This window comes from Ctenopharyngodon idella, chromosome 2 (assembly GCF_019924925.1).
Source record: "Ctenopharyngodon idella isolate HZGC_01 chromosome 2, HZGC01, whole genome shotgun sequence".
NCBI lineage: Eukaryota > Metazoa > Chordata > Actinopteri > Cypriniformes > Xenocyprididae > Ctenopharyngodon > Ctenopharyngodon idella.
The window spans coordinates 13847539-13861899 of record NC_067221.1 but is presented as its reverse complement, the minus strand read 5'-3'; the positions used below and the strand labels follow the sequence as shown (position 1 = coordinate 13861899).

The 14361-nt window shown below is 37.1% G+C and overlaps 1 protein-coding gene and 1 long non-coding RNA gene across 3 annotated transcripts in view; one reads left to right on the top strand and one right to left on the bottom strand.

The window, feature by feature from the left end:
• The window catches only part of fndc3ba (fibronectin type III domain containing 3Ba), a 140603-nt gene that overhangs the window by 55451 nt on the left and 70791 nt on the right, over nt 1-14361 (top strand). The window lies entirely within an intron of this gene.
• On the bottom strand, nt 4996-10699 carry LOC127525293 (uncharacterized). Its single transcript, XR_007933305.1, has 3 exons — nt 10150-10699; nt 8410-8816; nt 4996-6354 (listed from the first exon to the last, which is right to left on the bottom strand). It is a non-coding gene; the product is annotated as an uncharacterized LOC127525293 (long non-coding RNA).

The window sequence follows — 14361 nt, the reverse complement described above, 5'->3', positions numbered from 1 at the left end:
AGCAGAATGTCTTGCAGAGTGCCAGTGGAGTAGTACAGTGCTGGCCAGAAGAACTGGCTGAATGCTCTAGTCATCTGTATACCATCTGAGCCACACACATACACACCTGTGGAGCAGGTAATGTTTGCAGATGTGCAGATGAGGGTGAAATCATGTTCTTGTGAGTCGCTTCTCTTTGAAGCACATCAAAGCCGCCACACACGCCATCACACACCCATATGCATGCTGTACCCTCCTCCCTCTCATCACCCCAGTCCTCATCCTCCTCCTCTGAGTTATGAGCTTGTAAAAACATTACACTTGCTAAAATGATCCCCAAAGGAGGCTTTGAAAGACGTTTTAAACAAGTGCTCCCTATTCAACTTTGACGTGTCACCATTGAACTTGACTTGTAAAAACACATTTTGGCTTTTAAAGTGTAGCTGCAGTGATCTGATCAGATGATGAACTAGTACAGGTGGTTAGTCACCATGACATGTTCCTGTACGGGGCTCAACAGTTAAGATTTTTTTGCCCTGCCATCATATTCACTGGCTCCTCCACAAAAGTGTTATTTTAGTATTATTTATATGCTATTATATTTGTTAATATTTTGAATTAGCTAGCATGCTAGCAAGCTTTTGTTTTCCATCATTTATGAGACAACGCTTCCCTCCATTGACAGAATTTTCAGGCAATTCATGTTTTCATTGTTATACAGTAGGGGGGCGCTATTACGCATCTTCTGAAAGAAAACAGAATCTCCAGATCAAAACACAGGTGAAGAAGCAGCAGAAATGAGCAACAGAAGCATTACTTTATTCACATGGAATATAACAAGATCATCAAATATTGAAGGTGACCTATTATGCCCCTTTTGACAAGACGTAATATAAGTTTCTGGTGTCCCCAGAACGTGTCTGTGAAGTTTCATCTCAAAATACCCTACAGATCATTTATTATAGCTTGTCAAATTTGTCCTGATTTGAGTGTGAGTAAAATCAAGCCGTTTTTGTGGGTGGGTTGCTTTAAATGCAAATGAGCTCGTGCTCTCCGCCCCCAAGCTCGCTCATCATTCCAATACACTGAGGCATACATAATACAGAAGCTAACAGCAAATATAACTCGCAAAATGGATCGTTACAAACTGTTCTTGATGCAGCATATAACATAGATATGGCATGTATTTTGTGGATGTTTGCTAAAATTCGATTCTGAATTTGATAGCGTGATGCACGGCTAACGTGGCTAAAGCTACACACTGTTGGAGAGATTCAATAAGAATGAAGATGCGTTTATGAATTATACAGGCTACACACGTTTTTGGGTTAAAAATGAAAATAACGACATGGCTCTGGTCTCTGTGAATACAGTAAGAGACAATGGTAACTTTAGCCACATTTAACAGTACATTAGCAACGTGCTAACTAAACATATTCAGAAGACAATTTGCAAACATCACGAAATAAATATATATGAAATTGGATCAGTTGGTATCGATCCATCTTTGAGAATCAAATGCAAATCCTGTGTTTTACTGACGATTGTGTGAAGCATTCTGGTGTTAATGACTTACACATACTGGTATATGAATTTATCTAGCCACATTCCCTTCATAAATAAAATTGCACCACTGCATCCTTAGTGGCTCAGATGCCAGAAGTTTATGGAGACTCATATGTTTACTATTATAGCCGTTAACAGATCAGTGATAATGTTTACATAGCTAAGACATATCACAAGCTCAGGGACGGTCGTTCTTGAGTGCTGCTGTCCTGCAGAGTTTTGCTCTGACCCAACTCACCTTCCTTCACATAGCTTTAGTAATCCTGAAGACATTCAAGTGTGTTTCAGGGTTGTTGCTAAACTGCGGGACAGCTGCTGCTGCTGCACTCCAGGACCAGTGTTACTCGTCGCGTGCGAAAACAATGGCGGTGCTGTGGGTGGAAACATACAGATTCAGGGGGCGGTAATATTATAATAAGATCCCCTTCCTACGTCACAAGGGGAGCGAAATCAGAACGGCTCAATTTCTCACATGCTTGTAGAGAAAGGCTTATAAAAACAAACTTACTGGGTTGTCCTTTTTCACATTTCATGATATGACCCCTTTAAACAGCATGTAAATGAAATGTTAAACCCACAAAAAGTATAGGACTGTGCAAACTTTGGGGGTGTTGATGGACGCGATCTACTCGATCTGTTTTGATCATCATTCTAAATCCGATCCGGACGAAGTCTTTGACAAAAATGCAATTTTATTTATTTATTTATTTATTTATTTTTTATGAAACTTACCAACATTCAAGTGTTGATTTAAAAAAAAAAAAAAAGAATGCATGAAGCTAGAATAAAATGTTTTTGTATATATACATATATATAAAGCAGAGGCTCTGTTCTTTCATTTGATATATTATATGTTCAGATATTCATATAACAAAATGTTCTTGGGGCCATGAAAGTTTTGTGAAAATTATAAAAAAAAAAATAAAAATAAAAAAAGACAAATATATTGTGCATCCCTATATGTGCCAGAAAGATTTTTATTTTCAATGAAATGCTATGGTTAAGTTGCTTTTGTTTTGTTTTTTAACAACAGCTAAAAATTAAAATGAGGTTTTAATTTGTAATAGTCATTCTGGCTAGTCGATTTTGAAAATGTGTAAATGAGGCCCTGTTTACACCTGGTATTAAGATGCATTTTGGTCGATCGGATCACAAGTAGACGAGGAAGTGACATACCCGTTTACACCTAGTGTTTTAATCTGTCTCTTTTATCCACTTTCAACCAATTCTGTCCTGATGGGCAATATAAGATTGCGCAATTTACATATGAACGCGATCAGAGATGACGGAAAAACATACGGAAAGCATCGTCATTTAGCTGCAAGACCACGTTAGAAATCAGGAATGGTGAGAGAACATTGTGCTTGGTACATTTTCATCTTTAAACTAAATTAAGGTCAGTAGGCGGAGAGTAGGCGGTCTTTTGTGGTTGTTCGAACACATTCGACCACATGAACGTCTACACTACGAAGCAATCCGGTCGAATGCATTTTCTACTTCTGGAAGTGGTTGAAAGTGGACAAGCTTGAAACATTTAAGACACTGTCTACACCTGTATTTAGCGTCGTCCGCTTGTGATCCGACCAAAGTGCATCTTAAAGGGTTAGTTCACACAAAAATGAAAATTCTGTCATTAATGACTCACCCTCATGCCGTTTTACACCCGTAAGACCTTCGTTGATCTTCGGAACACAAATTAAGATATTTTTGTTTAAATCCGATGGCTCCGTGAGGCCTACATAGGGAGCAATGACATTTCCTCTCTCAAGATCCATAAAGGTACTAAAAACATATTTAAATGAGTTCATGTGAGTACAGTGGTTCAATATTAATATTATAAAGTGACGAGAATATTTTTGGTGCACCAAAAAACAAAAACAAAATAACGACTTATTTAGTGATGGCCGATTTCAAAACACTGCTTCAGGAAGATTCGGAGCATAATGAATCAGCGTGTCGAATCATGATTCGGATCGCGTGTCAAACCGCCAAACTGCTGAAATCACGTGACTCTGGCGCTCCGAACTGCGGATTCGACACGCTGATTCATTATGCTCCGAATCTTCCTGAAGCAGTGCTTTGAAATCGGCCATCACTAAATAATTCGTTATTTATTTATTTATTTATTTTTTTTGGCGCACCAAAAATATTCTCGTCGCTTGATAATATTAATATTGAACCACTGTACTCACATGAACTGATTTAAATATGTTTTTAGTACCTTTATGGATCTTGAGAGAGGAAATGTCATTGCTCCCTATGTAGGCCTCACGGAGCCATCGGATTTAAACAAAAATATCTAAATTTGCATTCCGAAGATTAACGAAGGACTTACGGGTCTGGAACGGCACAAGGGTGAGTAATAAATGACAGAATTTTCATTTTTGGGTGAACTAACCCTTTAATACCAGGTGTAAACAAGGCCAGAAATGGACTTCCCAGTGCCTGAATAGACCATTTTCCTTTCACCTCCCTTTGATTATAGGAGGGATGAAAGGCTGCAGTGAGGAAGGAAGGAAGGAAAGAGGGAGGGAAAGAGGAAAAACCATTTATCTGGAGTCAACTTATCAAGGACAGACAATGGTGATTGTAGACACAAGCAGTTGAAGAACAGTGTATTGTCTCAAAAGAAATATACATACATTCAGGAGAGATGAAATTGCTCTCTCTCTTCCTGTCTCCACTGGTGGGCACGAGGAATGTGGGAAATGTGTTAGAAAAAACTGAGACCTTCTAAGCTGGAAACCTTCCTCAGGTTGGCCTAGATTAAAGTGGATCGGTTTCTGTCTAGATCTGACCAAATGTGACGCTTGAGTTCAGGAATTTGTCGTCTGCTTGAGAGATTTGGTATGAAGTTCTTTGCTTTGTTTTCTTTGATTCAAGAAGAGTTGCATGTAAAAAATTTTGCTATCATGGGCTCACTTTATTAACTGTTATCTGCTCACCCTGTCCTGATCTTGTTTTCTGGTATGTTAAATATTTGCCACAGTGAATGAGGGTTTGAAGGCACTGCCAACAGTTTACAGGAAGTCAGCTTGCAGATAAAGGTTAAAGCTGGGTCTTGTTTATCACAATGAGGTGCGAGTTGCTCATCGTCAGAGGCTGTTTACACGCGCTGTCTGTCCCTCTTCCTTGATCCCAAGAGTCAAAGAGTTCAGATTCTCCTTCATGCTCTCTCTCTTCCTTCCTTTCTCTCATTTATTTTCGAAATTGAAACTTTATATGATTGTTTTACAGTGTTGCCAAAGTATCAATATACACAGAAAAATCAGTGACCAAAAGTAAGGTCCCAGCAATTCTTGACTAATTAGTTCATTTTCTATATGTGGTCATTTTATTTTATTTTATTTGTTTTTTTATATATATATATATATATATATATATATATATTGCTTTACCTTTTTTTTTTTTTTTTGTTTGTTTGTTTTGTTCAGACAATGAATGAACTAGTGAAGTTGAGAGCTGCTTTTATTTTCTGAAGGTGTGCAGTATAAATATAAATTTCCCTGTGACAGATGCATGACTGCCCTCACCCAGTAACACCTGCATTTGATCCCTTTACACAGATCTCTCTTTCCACCAGAGCTCTTTTTAATTTCTTTTAGAGTGTCTGAATCAGCAAAGCATTGGCATGACTGTAAAGGATGACGGTATTACAAAAAGCTTTCAGGTGCTTACAAAGTCCAGGTGTTACGCATAAAGGAAATAAATTACAATAAATACAATAAAACAGCATTTTGTCATGTTTGACAAAGCCTTTAAAATCATAGTGGGACCACTGAACTGTAATATTCTTACAAAATATCAGGACTGATAGGAAAGCAACTGGAAATGTCTGACAAGTTTGTTTGTTTGTTTAAAAGAAGTTGTAGAGAAGTAAAATCAGACATCAAAAAGGTTGAGTAATTTTGTAAAAAAAAAAAATTGGCATTAGGGGAAAAAAAAGATTGTATTCTATTTGGAAAAATAACTTTTTATATTGGCTTATATAGATGCAGGGTTGATTTTAAAATAAGTAAATAAATAAAGAGCTGCATCCCTGCTGTGTACACGTGTACACTCCCTCAATTACTTCTAGTTCTAAGCCAACTCCCTCTTTTTTTTTTTTTTTTTTTTTTTTTTTTTTCCCTCTCTCTCTTTCAGAAAACTTTTGTTGGTGAGACTATAGCCAATAACAACAAAGAATTTTATACAAAGGAAAAAAAAGAGTGATTAGGTATGTAAACTCTAAATGATGAAAGGGTGCAGAGTCATGATTACATAGATGAAGAGAATTATAAGAGAAACTGCTCTTTCTCTCTCTTTGCCACTTGATGATAGAGGCCTTGCGTTCTCAAAGGTCTGCCAAACACGGAGAGAGAAGAGTATTATGTTTGTTTACACCTGGAATTAAGATCCGTCTGTGGTCAAGACAAGTTGTTTATATCTGGTATTAATATGTCTCAAATGTGTCTTCTGTGACATATTTTCGCTCACTATGTCAGTGTGTTACTATGTGTTGAACCCAGTTTAAACCTGTGTTTAATAATGGGAATTTGTGATTTGGATTAATACCAGGTGTAAACAGGGTGTCAGCTGGTCTCCAGCACTTCACTTCTGAGATCCAAAGCTGTGCTGTTCTTGAGCGCTGGGTGAGTTAATCCAGGTGTTGGTGTAAGCATCAGTTGAAAAGTGTGTGGTTCAGCTGCAGCAATAAACCCTGGATTGTAGACTGGCCTCACTTTCACTTTGAAACAGGAAGTTGTCTGCTCTCGACCTTATTTTTCATTTCCATGGGCCTGTTTACACACTTCCAGCAGTGACACCTCTCTATGAGAGAGAGAGAGAGAGAGAGAGAGAGAGAGAGAGAGAGTGGTTTTTTTTTTTTTTTTTTTTTTTTGTGTGTGTGTGTGTGTGTGTGTGTGTGTGTGTGTGTGTGTGTGTGGCTGCTGGGAACAATGAGTCACCAGATTTAGGGTTAATAGACTGCAACAAAATGCCTTGCCATAATTAAAACCAATCATGCTATGCTTAAACTCCCCCTGTCTGTCCTTACAAAGGTTTGTGTTTGTGTGTCTACATCTGTTCACACACATAAGAGAAATGTCATATTCCCTCTGGGGTCAGTAAGATTTTTTTTGTTTTGTTTTGGAAGTAGGGATGTAAATTTATATAAAGTCCCATAATCGATCATTGTTTAAATTAACGATCAATTAATCGATTTAATCGTTAACCTTAACCTCATAAATCTGAAGCGAGGTCCGCTACTAAGTTATCACGTTACATAACCACTTGCTCAACCAACACAAAATAGATGTCATTTTAAAGCTTAGAAGCTTGGCTTTACAGTGAATATAGGGAATATGACCATCAGCTTGAAAAAAATAACTGCTTTAATAACGGCCGACGTACATGTAAACAGTATACATGTGATGCTTTTGCGCCACGTTTTTGTAACTTCGTGAAACATTAGTCACATATCTTTATTTAGAGTAGGTCGTCTCAAACAAGTTCAAACTCAACCTAAGACAATGCTCAGATCACGGAGTGACATGAAATGCTGTTTGGCTAAAGCTATGGGACTTCCAGGATCTGATTGCATTGCAATCATGACTTAGGCTGTGTCTGAAATCGCCCTTATACCCTTAAATAGGGCACTATTTAAGAGGACAGCCATTTGTAGTGGTGTCCGAAACCATAGTGGACATTATCGAGTGCACTCATTCAATCCCACAATGCACTGCAATAACTAGTATTCAACCGATGTATGCTCAACGGCTAGATAATACCCATAATACTGTGACCTTCGCACGGGATGAATTCCCGCGTCTCACCAGAAGATGGCGCCTGCAGTTGAATCATCCCTCCATCCATTTTCCAAACCGCTGGTCCAATGTGGGTACAGCGTAATATCATACAAGTATAAATTCCTATTTAATTGATTATTAAATTGTTTAATTCAGGTTTATGCATGTTAGTTTCCATGACAGAGTTCAAGATAAATGTTTTCATTACTATAGGAGCTGCCAATTTGCTAAGTTTCAAATGATTATTAAACAGCAAGCACAATCTATACAAAAGTGACAGCTCTTCTGGCGCACTCAGTGTACGAATTCACTCACTCATTTTCATTCACTGCTTCAAGCGGACTATATTAGTGGAGTAATGTAGGGAATAGTAAATGAGTGTATAGGGGGCGATTTCGAATACAGCCTCTGTGTTTTCCATTGTCACTTGAAAGTTCTACCAATGGAAACTGGATCTTGTATGTGGTGGGTAAAAATGTCAAATGAGATCCTAAAGGTTTCTTATAAATAGCAATAAATGTTTGTTTGTTTGTTTTTTTTTTTTTTTTTTTTAGAACATAATAGATAGTCTGCCAATGAAAGTCAAGCTTGAACCTGCTAGAAACCAGCTGCCATATTCCAAAACACCTTAAGCTGGATTTTTTTTTTCTCTCTCAAGGAATTTTAGAAGAAGCATCTGAGGCTAAATTGATACTTAAATTAAACTGAGACCTCCATTCAGTCTCCAGAGCTGTGAAAGAGCAGATGTGTTGGGTTCCTTCATAGTCCAGACACTGAATACACACACATCTCACACTGTCATCTGGCTGATTTACTTTTAGCGGCTATGTGATTGTTGTGTGCCTTTTTCCACCCTCCACCCTTCAACAGGGTGAGTGGGGAACAAAGGCAGGCCTGCAGGCCCAGGAGACATGACGTTAGCCCTGGCTCTCTGGAGCTCCTCCAGACTCAGAAATAGGTCAGGTTAGTAAAAATAGGCCCTAAAAAGGGAGGGTCAGCTGCTAACTCTCATTGCTCCACCATGCTTTTGTTTCTAAATGTCCACTGGCCCTAAACCCTCCGCAAAGTTCAAACATACCTGTATGGAAATTGAGCTGATGGCTGTTCCTTTTGGTCCTCAGAATATGGAGGTACCTCTGGAGCACTTCCTAATCATTGTGACTGTGTTCTTGGAAAGTGTCTGTTAAGAAGTCCACAACTTTCCTCTCGGAAGTGTATGTATTGTTTACTGAGGCAGATAAGACTATTTCCTCTTGATAAGTACACAGAAACACATTCACACAGTCCATTTGTTTATCTGCACCCCACCCCCATTAAGTGAGAATACAAATATTGAGGTCAGAGGAAAAGTCTTGACTCAGCATTGTTTTCCCCTCCTCTCCTTTCATTATTCCCAGAGGAAATTATCATTTCACAGGAGGCTTCATGAAGTTCTCACTAGAGTTCCATTGATGTGTTAAGTTTGTTGATGTTTCTTCAGAATTCCTTAGGGGAAATAAAAAATAGAAACAAATGAGATCACTGTTGTCCTAAAGTAAAAGTACAGTAGAGCTGTTCGAACAACGTGGATGGCGTAGCTTAGATAACTTGGATAAGTCTCAGAAAAGAAATATGAGAAATATTTAAGAAATAATATCAGGCTTGATTGCGTTGTGAAAATCTAAAGGAGACACATCTGAGATGCAAGAAAAGCAAACGTCTCTATTTATACCCATTTATTCTCATTGTTGTCTTGAAGACATAACTAACATTTTTAAAGATTTCTTTTTTTCTTGTCCCCATTTCTTATGAAAGTCTTCATTAGCTATCCATTTTATCTTGTCCGAAAAAATCTCAAATGAGATGTCAATTGTTTATTTATTTATTTTACCTACGGAAAATTTTTTCCTACATACGTCTCTGTTTATTCTCCATTTACCATCAATGCTGCCTTAGAGACACAGTTTCAACAATGAGAACTAATTTGTTTTTATTTAATAATTGTACTCCATTCTTATGGAAGTATCTATTTGCTTTTTGTTTACTGTAATTGCTACATTAAATAGAGAGCAAATACAAACAAATAAGGTATTAAAGAGATTTTTTTTCTTCCTTCTTATGGGTCTGCATCTCCAAAGCAAAAGTAATTCAGGAGACCTGCTAGTTACCACAACTTAGATAAATGCGTGATTGCAAGTCAAAAATTCTAATTTAATGATTTAATTAAACCTTTTAATTTGCAAACAGTTTTTTTTTTTTTTTTTTTTTACATTATAATGTTGATTATTACATTAACTTAATATTGTTTGTAATTTACTCTCAAGTATCTCTCAAATATTTTTTTGAAGAAAAGTTGTAACTTAATGGAATTGTCTTGATAACTTTGGAAATTGGGCAGTGGATTTCTAGGACCTGTTAGTTTATAATGCTTTTAAGTATGACATTTAAAAGAGTTTCTGTATAATTTTGAAGTTTTTGTGGCTACCATTGTGCTGAAGAGTAGATATATGAAGGTAAAAACTGCATTGAGTCTATAAGAAGCAATGACTGCTCTAATGCCAGCGACAAGTAATACCTTACTTGTTCATTAAATTTACATGCTAAATAAGTTACATTTAGCATGTGCTATGATATCTGTGGGCTTTAACTGAAATAGTTGAGATTAATTGGTTACAGGGCAAAAATCAAGTAGTTGGACTGAGTAATCAACTTAAAAATTTGTGTTTGTTACAAATTAGTAAGTTCCTCTAAATCACTTTAGTTTGTTGGTTAAACATAATTTTATTCAAAGTTGTCATAGCTCAAAAAGATTGATGCAAACATTATTTTCTGCTCTTACCTCCATCCCTTTATTTCACATAACCTCTTCCTGTACTTGGAGGACCTTTCTAGACTGTTTTTCTGCATACATCTCCATCTGTCGCAATATTTTCTCAGTGCGGTGAAATCACTCTCTATTACAAAACACCTCCATCCACCTCCGACTCACAGTAGCTTATCAGACTCAGACGGAACAAGATAAGAGCAGGAACCGTTGCCAGGCAACTGTGGTTACAATAAAAAAAGACAACGTTTATCAGAGACGACTCCTGACACACTTATTCAGTCTCTCAAATGCTTCTCTCACAGCCCAGCTTCATTTGGTCTGCTGGAGAAGAGATGAGCTGTCATTATGGACAAACACTGATGATTCGCTTAGAAATGTCAATCACAAGGTTGAAGGAGAATGCCATATCTACAATACCGATAAAATTATATAAATTATAATTGCTCAGATGTTGCTCTTTCATAGCTCAGAAGTTTTAAATGGAGAGTTACAGTATGTTTTGTTAAAGTACCACTATTTTCTCAGATGTTTCTCCTGAATTTTTTTGGGGATTTTTATTTATTTATTTATATATATATATATATATATATATATATATATATATATATATATATATATATATATATATATATATATATATATATATATATATATAATATATCAGTTTATCTGTTAGAGCTGGAATGATGGCTACAATTGTAAGTGTTTGCGTGTATCTCAACAGCTACAGATAAAGTCACAGTAATCTCGCGGAGCGAACTTGTCAATCCATCTTGATAAATGATGCAGAAGAAACTCTGACCAATAAGAGGACAGTTTAACTCACATGTGACTTGCATAAACAACTTTTGGTATGCTTTGAAATGTTGCCTTGTGAAAGCAAACCAAACCAAGAAGAAAATGCAACATTGTAACAAATTAAGTTCCTGTTTAGGGAACAAAGCAAATGATCTACAGCTCTGAAAATACCCGGTGTCTCATTTATGTCTCTTTTATTTCTCTAACGATATTGTAGGAGAGTGCTTAAACAAAACTGAGAAGTGAGGATTTACTGATATTAAACTGATATTAAATGTTATAATTGTTTTCATGTTATCTCTGATTGTATACCATTTTGTCTAATTAAATTAAAGACACTAAATCAATAATTTAAAATGCTACAAGTACATTGAGAGCCTGTGAGAGCTCTGACTCTGAGTGAACAGAACTCAATCCTACTCCAGTTGTCTGCTGATTCTTGTTATTTTCTCCTCTGTTTCTTTGAGGAAACATTTATAGATCGCTCATGTCTGCTATGCCAGGAAACATTCAAGAAACCCAAATGGGGTTGGCAGTTGATGCATTTTGTGCTAGTATGTCTGTGTGATGTTGTGTTCAGCAGTAAATTTGGCTCATGCTTTACTCTGTCTGCCTCGCCGCTATTTCAGCAGTGTGTCCTGTCTCAGTTAGTTCCTGCTCTCCCTCTCTCTTTTTCAGTGTTCTCATGTGTAATAGCACTGCTCTCTGAGTGACTGGCTAGCAATAGCAGCAACAACAGGCTAACAACAATAACAGACCTGAGTACACATCTGCATCTTGTTCACCACACTTTTGATGTCCACTTCCTTCCTTCTCCCTGGCCTTGTCCAAGCCACCCACTAATTAAAAAAAAAAAAAAAAAACAATTTAAATTTTAAATAATAATTTAAAAATATTTATTTATTTATTGTGGATCGAATTACTAAAAAAAAAAAAAAAAAAAAAAAGTATAATCATATAATTAAATATTTGATATAGTTATCATTTTAATACTACTACTACTTCAACTAAAAATAATAGGTGCACAATCTGGATCAGTTCTGCATGTTTACATCATGCTGGAAAAAAAAAAATTCAGTTCTTGAGGCTCAAATGAATCAGAAAATGTATCATATTATAAAATAATTGTATTATTGTAATACTACTACTACTACTACTACTACTACTACTACTAATACCTATAACTCTGTCAGGGCTCCAGACTAACATTTGAGAGCAGTAGCACCGGTGCCACCAAGTTCTACACATGGTGGCACCAGCACCTAATTTGGTAGCACTGGGGATTTTTTAATATAAAGTTAGTTTAATAATAAAATTACTATTGTTTTGCATTATTAAGTGCAGTTACTAATAATATTGCATTTGTTTATTGGAAATTTGACAGTAAAGCACTAAGCTTAAATTGAGATGCAGATAAAATTAACGTTTATTAGCAACAATAACGTGCAAAACTTTTTAGGGAAAATGTAAATATTCTACTCTTATTAAATGTACCATTGTTCTTCTAAAGTATCATACTGACAGCTTCAGTGATTATAAAAGAAGCTCTCTACTTGCTTTCTGTGTAATATAGTCACAATTGGAAGAAAAGTTTTTGTTTTTCATGAGACTTCCTACTTTTTTTTCCATATATTAGGGAATGGAAATGGTCAATAAGAATCAACAAGTGCTCCTCTGCCGCCATCTACTGATTATAGTGGTAGTTTAACTTAACTTAAAACTTTTAGTTTTACAAATCATCACATTAAATATAACATTAAAATTGGATAATATTTAGAGCTTTGAAGTGCTGGAAAAGTTGTGAAGTACTTAGCCCTCAAAGTGCTTGAATTTCACTCTCAAAAAGTTGTATGAATGAAGATTGAAGATGAATAATGTAAAAACAAAAAAACATTTGACCTCTGCCACAATACCATGGTTACAGTTAGCGTTACTACATTAAATCCATTGTGAATGTTGGTGATTTGTGGTTATTTGTGGACAGTGTTTCTCCTGGTTTCTACATCAGCACTCTTTGACCTGATATGGTTTTTAAAAGAGAATTCTGCACTGTATTTGAATGCTTCTCATTAGATCTTGCAGCGATGTTATTAATACTGCAGTGAATTCAAACAGGATCTCCCAGCGCTGTGTAGTAATGGTGTTGCGTGCTTGAGATCGGCCCGTGAGCGCCTGTTCTGAGCTTGCGTTGTTCTGTCTATTATTGCTCTGAGCTGATAAACAGTCCATGCTGCGCAGCTAAAATTAGTAGCGCAGTTTTGTTCTACTTTCATTTGCCGTTTGATGTTTCACATATGCAACACAAATGGCAGCTCTTATCAGTTGGCCAACATGGTGGTGGCACCAGTGCTACCTCTAACAAAATGTATTCGCACCAGCAGGAAAAAAAAGTCACAGTCTGGAGCCCTGTCTGTTCAAAAGCAGCTTCTAATGGCATTGATGCTGAATCAAATTACTTTGGATGTTAAAATATGCTCAAGCTCATAACACTCGTAAACAGAGACTACAATGTGGTGTTTATTTGTGGTCTTGTTGTAACAGTCAGTTATGTCATGATTCGACTTTCAAGACAGTGGAAACAAGCTCTGGGTCCGGCACAATAACAGGCACCATTTTGGTTGAAAAGGGGTGTCTGATGGGTCGAACACCAGTTTAGACCCAACATCCACCCTTTCCTTCTTTTTTAATGCCGACTAGGGTGTTTTCCTCTCTCCAGTACGCCCCTGTATGTAGGTCAGCACCCAAAACAAAGCAGCAGTGATGTGATATAGCTCCACCGCACCGGAGCTTTGCTGTTTCCTCTCAATGTGGTCACCACATGTGTGGTTTTTCTTGAGGCAAAGGAGAGGGAGTGAGAGGGGCATGAAGCAAGTGTTAAATCCACATGCAGTTCTCAGGCTGTTGTTTTCTTATTGTAACTAGGTTTGTCTGTTCTTTCAGACGTGTCTTTATCCCCACCCTAAAAGAATGACAACAAAAAGAGGTGGGTTTCCAGAGCTCCCACTCCGGTTTCACCAGAGAACATGACACAGCTCAGCGTGTCATAATCTCTGTTGTGATGTGCATGAGATGGGGAGAGCCCTGAGATGCAGTTATTGTGAGAAAGATGACTGATTGGGACTGCAGGCATGGAGAGGAGATGGAACTGTAACTGTAGAGATGGATTCGACATCCTATCTGTACATGGTGCATCACTGAGAGATGGTCACATGAACGTCTTCCGGAAAGAGAAGATTCTATTGGCAGGATGTTGTAAGGAAAAATGTCTTTCAGCACTGCTGAAAAGATCATCAGCTGGTCAACAGTAGTGATAGGTCATTTCAGTGATAGTAGATATCGTCGTTCTCATTGACCGACATCTGTACCTGGTTGTCTGAGTAGTGGTCATTACACCTTTGTTCAGTTACAAAATGTGCTGATACTCTG